Genomic DNA, 9111 nt, shown 5'->3' with positions numbered 1-9111 from the left:
CAAATACATTTTTAATTTAGGTTTGAAATCAAAGCTTGTCTTGTAGAGTTCATCTTCCAAAATGTAATACAAAATATAAAAAAAGTTTACATAAGTGAGCATCCCATTAAACTAATACTTTGTCAGTGCACCCTTGGATTTAATAATAACATTAGTTGTTGGCCTGTGCAAGAAGACAAAGACAGAGTAACTCCTTATTAAATTTGACCTCTCTTAGTAGGATTTTACTCAGTTGTCTACTACAGCCTTAGCACCAAATGGATTTCATTGTTGAAAGAAATCTGTGAGAAGGGTACAAAAAATATCCCTGGACCTTACCAGAAGATTATATTATTTGTGTTATTTTTCTACAGAAGATAACCAAACTAGGAAGGAAAATGTGGACTTATGTAGTAAACCAAAAAAAATCTTATATAAATTATGTATTCATTATATAAATTTGAATATGCTTTATATTTTAGAATCTTCAAAATTGCCATCCTTTGCTTTGCACACATTCACTGTCTAAAATGTAAATGTATATTCCATTTTTTTTTTTATCTCTACATAATTCCTTGTGTTCATCATGTTGAACCATTCAATGTGAAGGCATGTATGTTTAGTCAGAGAGAATTGTGTTCTTTTTAATGATATTTGTGCATTTGACATTTTGAATGGCTCAGATTTAAATGAGTAAGCAGTGTGTGAGGGTTGTCAATCACTGGGCTCCTTCCATTTTAAAGTCTGTTTGTTAAAACTGAATTAAAGATTATGTTCTGGGTAACATAAATGATTACACTCAAGAAATCAATCATTGTATGTTGCACTTACTCTTACAATGAAACAATAAGGCCTGTGGATCCCAGAAGATCTTCCTCTCTGTATTTGATCTATGTGTGGTTTTCCATGTCACATGCATGGAAAGAACACATGTTCTACAGAAATGTAAAAATATATTTCAAGGTCAATCTACCATCATGCATATTCTTAGAAATGTAATATTTGACATTAAAGACATTTGATGTCCTCTAGAAAAAGCTGATGCTTGACTGGAACAGGCTGTAGACTATCTGGACAACTTTCCAGAAGACTTGACTGGATCACATCCCTGAAGACTAGTGACATGGAGAGAAGGAGGCAAACCACAAAGAAAAAAAAACTCACGCAGATGCTGAGATTTCCATCCTACTCGCCATTTATCAACTTTCAGTAACTATGCCCAGTTGATATGACTGAAGTGGAGCTCATAACAAGCTGCTCAGTCCCATTTTACTTTAATAAATCACACAAGTGCTACACCCACCACATAACACAGCTTGTCTTAAAGGTGCATTTCACAAACTGCATCTAAACTATAATTGTCTATAGGTACAGACCGTATGGTGGGATACCTGTACCATGGCACTCTAGTGGACAATCCAGCTACAACATTTGAATTGGCAAGGTTTTTTTGACAGTATCTAACTAATACTGTAATTATGAATCTTTCAGGAGAATGTTTATTGTAGAAGAGGATCTGTACCGTTTGGCTTGGCAGACCGACAGAGCTGCCCATTTCTTTTAGAATTAATTTTTAAATTCTTTTTTTGCTTTCAAAGCCCTCCTCGCTCCCTTAGGTCACCGATCAGCAGCAAATTTGGAAGAGATTGTGCCTTTTCTGTAGCAGCTCCCAAACTTTGGGATGATTTACCTCTATAGATTCGACAGGCATTCTTACTCCTTTAGTTTTTATTTTATTTATCATGTATTTTATTTTGTTTTATGTGGTGCTAGTTCTTTTTATTTATTGTCCTAATTTATTCACTGTACAGCACTTTGGTCCTGTGTTGTTTCATTTGAACCTGGATCTTATCAGTTGATCAGTTATCAGTTGAATTGCAAAGTCCCTCTTTGCCATGAAAATAGACATAATATCCTGATAAAATTTATATGACGTTACATATATGTGTGAATTACTTAACACGAAAGGAATAATTAATACTTATTGAAGTAAATTTAATAGAGCTTACCTTAAAATCAATTGCCGTTTATCTTCGGCTGTTGTAGCTGTGCTTCAGTCCACCAGATTTCAAACCATGTCAGCCCGTGCAATCCCTTAATGCAACAGAACAGTAAAAATATTTGAAATACAGTGAAAAAAATACAGTCGTGGCTGTGGTGACCCTCTGGTTCATTTCATGCTAAGTCCTCGTTTAGCAGTTGCCAGGAACCAGGATTTATCTGCTGGTCTCTTCACTGGAGTCTGCCAGTAGTCTGGGCGCTTGATTCAGTATCTCGGAGAAAACAAACAGAAGCAGGGGCAATTCTCTATTCTGTTCAGATGCTACCTCTCATCTGGCATTGCTGAAAGATACAACTGTGTGTCGTCAGCGAAGCAATGAAAGCTAATACCGTGTTTGTGAATGACGTCACCTAAAGGTAACCTTGTGGAACACCAAACTCTACTTTACTATTTGAAGATGATTCACCATTGATGTCCACAAATTGATTGGACAGATAAGATCTTAACCATACAAGAGCTGTTCCCTTAATCCCAACAACTTTCTCTAACCTGGCAAGGAGAATAATGTGATCAATCAGGTCAAGCAGGACAAGCAGCGAGATGCGGCCCTGATCAGAGGCTTAAAGCAGGTCATTAACCACTTTAACCAGTGCTGTCTCAGTGCTATGATGAAGTTTAAATCCTGATTGATATACTTCATGGATATTGCTACTGTCTAGATACGCTGCTGGGCTAATTTTTTATATAAACGGAAGATTAGATATCGGTCTATAATTTGAAAGCTGACTGCAATCAAGATCAGGCTTTTTTTATCAGGGTTCCAATGACTGCTTTGAGTTATACCGAGGTTATTATAAATTACTGCGACGCCACCTCCTCTTCCAGTTAAGCCAGGTTGGTGTACATAACTGTATTTAGGAGGACTAGACTCATTTAATGCTACAAATTCGTTTTGTTTTAACCAAGTTTCGGTCAGGCACAGTACATCAAACCCCTGATCTGTAATAATTTCATTGACAATGAGCATTTTAGGTGTGAGAGATCTTACATTTAATATTTCGTTGCTTTAATCAAAGGTGCTGGTGGTACGTTCAGAAGGAATGATGGTAACGGGTAATAAATTGCTGAAACGGACACAGTGTCAGCATATTCATGAGTTGTATTATTACTCTTAATGTTTCTTGTAATATCTTGTTTTAATATAACGAGGCAAAGACATACTGTCAATAGTGTACACGCTGGGTGGCGACTCTACGCAAATGACAGAAGCTTGGTTTAGCCAGTCTGTCTGCCGCCTGGTCTCGACTCTTAGGAGTCAGGGTCGTTTTTTGGTTCTATGTCTGTGAGCCAGATTTTTAGATAACTGAGTGGGGTGGATGCCATCTCGCCCAAAAAGACCAGGCTTCCTTAGAAATAATGGCCAGTTATTAATAAAGCCCACTTTATTTTTTGGGCACTATGTCGAGGAGCCTGATACAGGTCTCGTCGCTACGCCCAAAACTGCGGTAATGGGCCAGAGCAGATTACTTTATCCGACATCATTTTAGCCAATTCAAGCATCTCTATAAAATTATCTTTAGTTATTTCCAACTTTACTTTACTTTACTTTACTTAGCAGACACTTTTATCCAAAGCGACTTACAAGAGGACACCAGCAGTTCTCATTCGGTTTCTATAGATTTTGAGTTGCAAAACTAAGAGCCCTTTTTTATTTTGTGCAGTGTGTGTACATGTGTGTGTGTGTTAGTGTTCGACTCGTCTGAAATACTTTTTAAACAAGTGGGTTTTCAACTGTTTCCAGAGACAACAAAGGAGAATAGAGTCGATTGGGATCGGAGACCCAAAGTCATATAGTTTGCAGATCTGAGAGGGCATGCAGGAGTGTAGCTAGCTAGTAGTGTGTTGATATAAGAGGGTGCACTTCCATTTACAACCCTATAGGCAGCATCAAGGATTTGAACTCAAGGTTCAAATCCTGCTTACTACCATTGTGTCCCTGAGCAAGACACTTAACCCTAAGTGTCTCCAGGGGGACTGTCCCTGTAACTACTGATTGTAAGTCGCTCGTAAAAATGTACCAGGAGCCATTGGAGAGAGGTGAGAAGAGGCGTGACATGGGTGTGTTTCGGCTGATTGAAGATGAGGCGGGCTGCCACATTTTGGACCATCTGGAGGGGTTTTATGGTGACTGCAGAGGCTCCAGCCAGAAGAGAGTTACAATAGTCGAGTTTAGAGATGACCATTGCCTGGACGAGGAGCTGTGTAGCCTGTTGTGAAAGAAAAGGCCTAATCTTGCGACTGGTGTAGCCGGACATCGTTAGTGCCAACGTGAATCTCTATACTAGAGTATCTACAGTTAAATTTGCGCTGATGTCGGGCGCTCTGGCTCCAGGAAAACACAAGATTTATTCGGTTGAGTCGCCAATGACTAGAGGCGGTTCTGAACGTGAACCGGGGAGTGGCGGCCTTGTGGTGGGGGAGCTTGACGGGTCACCCCGGTAGTTTGCTTGTGTGATTTACGGCGCTGGGGTAGAGACACTTATCGGCTGACTGGGCTGGTGCACGTCAGGGACTAGAAATTAGTCAATTACAACTTCTGATTCCTTAATTAAATATAAATTTAGGATGCGTTCTTCAAGCCCGGCTATTGTCTCCATCATTTCAGCTATTCTTCTACACTTTCCATAGGTGAAATCCTCACTACTGACTACACTGCACAGGGGAAAAGAGAGGGAGCCATAACTTACGTTTTTGTTGAATTTAGTTGATTCTTAATTCAGAGGTAATTCAGGAAGTCCTTGGAAGTAACACCAGCTCACGCCAAACACACCAAACAGTGCAGCACCGGAAGCAGCACCTCACAGGGGGGATAAAGAATAAAGAATAGTACCAAAACATTCTCTTACAGCAACCTCTCCCAACCATCCAAGAACTGCCCTGCTTTTTTTTGAGTGCCTTCTTTAACATAAAATTGTACTGGAGACTATGTGTGTGCCTCCCTTTGAGTCTCTGACAGAGGTGGAGTTGAGAGTGGTGTCTTATACAGCCAAGCGGCTGAGGGACATGCATGCTGTACATCCTCTGTGCATGCGGCCTGCAATTACTTTACTGTGGCAGATGCAAAGTGACTTTATGCTCCATTTGTATGACTTACGTGGCAAGGGGGTGCTGCCTTCACCTGTGTGGCCACATTCCACCGGAGGGATGGAAGTGTCTTCAGAGGTGTGTCAGCTACATTTGAACTCAACATTTTATTTTCTGGGTGTGTTTGTGCAAAGACCTGCCAATATCTGCCTCTGGTTGGCTAACTATGAAGTTTAACGTGACCTTAGTATATCGCCTCTCACTAAAGAAAAGAAAAAAGTTTTTCTGTGGCTGGTCAGATGAAAACAGCCTAATTACAGTAACGCACCACATGTTATAAACAATTAATTTGGCACGTTACACTGGCAATTGTATGTGTGGATATAGTGAGACTACAATTTTTATAAAGTAGCTCTACTCACAATACAAAAATATATTTTCTTCAGAAAATGCTACTAATGATGTCAATGTTAAGACATGAGTGGGCACATGACTGTAGAGAACAGGAAAAACATTTACATGAATTATTTTACAAATTCACATGAATAGCAGTTTATATGATGGTTACCTTTTTATTAAATTCAGATTCCTATTGTTCTTTATGCAACATTTTTATTATTTATCAGTTTGCATATAAATGCCATGTTATTTAACTGTGCATAAAAATTTTACCAAAGGAATATAATCGTGTCTCATGTTCTGCTGCTGTAAGTCCTGAATTATAAGCAGGCTGAAGGTACAGTTGACCTTGAACTGCAGTAGACATGTGAGTTGAGATTTTCACCACGTTGAGGACAGGTCTGCTGTTGTATCTGCTGCATGCATTTAGTGTAGCCTAACCTTCAGAACTGGCAGCCATCATCAAGACTCAAAATGAGTTGCAACAGCAAATAACTAAATTTACTATATCATGAAATTTCCATCTGAAGGCCACATGAAGCTCATATGCATACTTTATATAAGCAGGGTCATAGTTGTGCTCTATCATGCATTTTTACTTATTGCTAATTAAATTTAATAAAGCTTTTGAAAAACTGTGAGCCATAAGCTGACTGTGGGTACAAGTAAAAATGTGACCTGATCAGCCATATCAAGGACAGCTTATATAAAATATATCAGTGTATATATATAAAAATATAAAAACAACACATTTGTTTTTGCTCCCATTTGTCATGAGATGAATTTAAAAATCTGAAACAAAAGACCCATTACTCTCAAATATTGTTCACAAATTGTGACAGCCTGCAGCCATTGCTACTTGCCACATGCACACAAGGGTTCTCTTTATAAGCTGTTTTTCTCCCTTTCTTTGACCTATAAAGCTCTAATCATGCACTGTTTTGGTGCATTTCTATTGCTTCTTTTGTGTTTCAGGCCATCGCGTCTGTGTCTTTGTTTTTCGGTTAAATAAATACACGCTTTTCACTTCAAGCATTTGTACATCATTAACACCACATGGCATGACACAAGTCTGCCTAAATCTGGGTTAGTGAGCACTTCTCCTTTGCCATCCCACCTTACATGTGTGGCATATGAAGGTGCTGATTAGACAGCATGAATATTGTGCAGGTGTGCTTTAGACTGCTCACAAAAAAGGCCACTTTGAAATGTGCAGTTTGATCAAAGAATGTCTGCACAAATAGTCAGAAACCATTTCAGGGAAGCTCATCTGCATGCTTGTCATCCTCATCGGCCTCTGGACCTGACTGCCATTTGTCGTTGTAACCAACTTGACTGGGCAAATGCTCATATTCGATGGTGTCTGGCACATTTCAAAGGTGTTCTGATCATGGATGAGTTTTATTGATTGCATTTTGAATGCACATACGTGTTGAGATCCTGAGACCCATTGTTGTACCATTCATCCACGACGTCACCTCATGTTGCAGCATGATAATACACGGCCCCATATTCCATGGATCTGTACGCACTTCCTGGAAGCTAAAAACATCAGTTCTTGCATGGTCTGCAATGTCAGCATACTCACTTGACCTATTGAGCATGGGATGCTCTGGTTTAGCATATATGACAGCATGTTTCAGTTGCTGCCAATATTCAGCATCTTTGCAACGCTATTTATTAATACCCTACCAATGCTGATAAACTCACCATCAGACCCCGCTGAACTCGACCAAGCGACCAAATGTCTAGAACTAACACTGCGTAGTACGTTAGATAAAGTCGCTCCCCTCAAAAGAAAGATAGTAAGAGATAAAAACTTAATTCCTTGGTATAATGATCACACGCTTAAGAAGACCGCCTGGAAATTAGAACGTAAATGGCGTTGAAGTAAATTAAACGTATTCCGAATAGCATGGAAGGAGAGCCTACTTATCTATAAGAAGGCTCTTAGTGCAGCTCGATCAACATATCTCTCCTCATTAATAGACAAAACAAAAATATTCCTGTTTAACACTATAGCCAAGATAACCAGGAATAAGACCAGGAATAAGAAAATGGATACTACCAATGGATACTACCAATATCATCAAATAGACGTCATCATAGCACTGAGACAGCGCTGGTTAAAGTGGTTAATGACCTGCTGTTGGCCTCTGATCAGGGACGCATCTCGCTGCTTGTCCTGCTTGATCTGAGTGCAGCGTTTGACACTATTGATCACGCTATTCTCCTTGCCAGGTTAGAGAATGTTATTGGGATTAAGGGAACAGCCCTTGAATGGTTAAGATCATATATGACCAACCGATATCAGTTTGTGGACATCAATGGTGATTCGTCTTCACATAGTAAAGTGAAATTTGGTGTTCCACAAGGTTCTGTCCTAGGTCCGTTACTATTATCCTTATACATGTTACCTTTAAGTGATGTCATCCGCAAACACGGTATTAGCTTTCATTGCTACGCTGACGACACACAGCTGTATCTGTCAGCAATGCCAGATCAGGGGCAGTAGCTGAACAAAATAGAGAATTGTCTGAAGGACATTAGACAGTGGATGCTCACCAACTTTCTTCTGTTAAAACCTGTGTCATGATCCGGACCGGCAGGGGTTACTCCGGATCCGGAGTTCGGACCAGAGTTTTATGTTAGTCTCGTGTAATGTTCCCTGATCGTGTTCACCTTTGTATATTTATATAATTGTATAAAGCTACACTGTTCGTGTGTGATCGGCGTCAGGTCATTGCGTGTTGATGTTCCCTTGTCGTGTGCAGTCTGTATTAAACCCCTGTCATGTGAAGTCGTGCGTATGTGTCCTCCTTCCTCGCCATGTCCAGCCCAATGTGACAACCTGACAAGACAGAAGCTCTTGTACTTGGGTCTTAAGCATAAACTGGCTGACTACATAACCCTGGATAGCCAAGTATTGCAGTAAAGGATCTAGGTGTCCTCATTGATGCAGGTCTCTCTTTCAATTCGCATGTAGATAATGTCACTAGGATAGCATTCTTTTACCTTAGAAATATTACAAAAATAAGAAATATTATTTCAATGCATGATGCAGAAAAGTTGATCCATGCATTTATTATATCAAGGTTAGATTACTGCAATGCATTACTGTCTGGATGCTCTAGTAGGTGCATGTGTAAACTCCAGCTAGTACAGAATGCTGCAGCCAGAGTTCTAACTAGAACTAGGACATTTGACCACATCACCCCAGTCTTACAATCACTGCACTGGTTACCCATCAAATTTAGGATTGACTACAAAATTTTACTTTTGACCTATAAAGCTCTAAATGGTCTCGCCCCACAATACCTGAGTGAACTTTTAGTTCTTTATGATCCGCCACACCCACTTCGATCAATGGGTGCTGGGTCACTACTGATACCAAAAGTACAGAAGGTCACAGCTAGGAGCAGATCCTTCTCCTATAGAGCACCGCAGTTGTGGAACAGCTTGCCAGTCAGTGTCCGGGACTCACACACAGTCTCATTGTTTAAATCCAATCTTAAAAATCCAATCTGTTTTCTATGGCCTTTTGTTAAAGTCCCAGACACATATTTCACTTCATTTTGACACAGTGTCAATTCTAAAGTCCAGTTTATCACACAGTCACCTTGTTAGGCACAGACAAAGTTAAATTC

The sequence above is a fragment of the Denticeps clupeoides genome, chromosome 13 (assembly GCF_900700375.1).
Source record: "Denticeps clupeoides chromosome 13, fDenClu1.1, whole genome shotgun sequence".
Classification (NCBI taxonomy): Eukaryota; Metazoa; Chordata; class Actinopteri; order Clupeiformes; family Denticipitidae; genus Denticeps; species Denticeps clupeoides.
Note: the sequence above shows the minus strand (reverse complement) of the source record.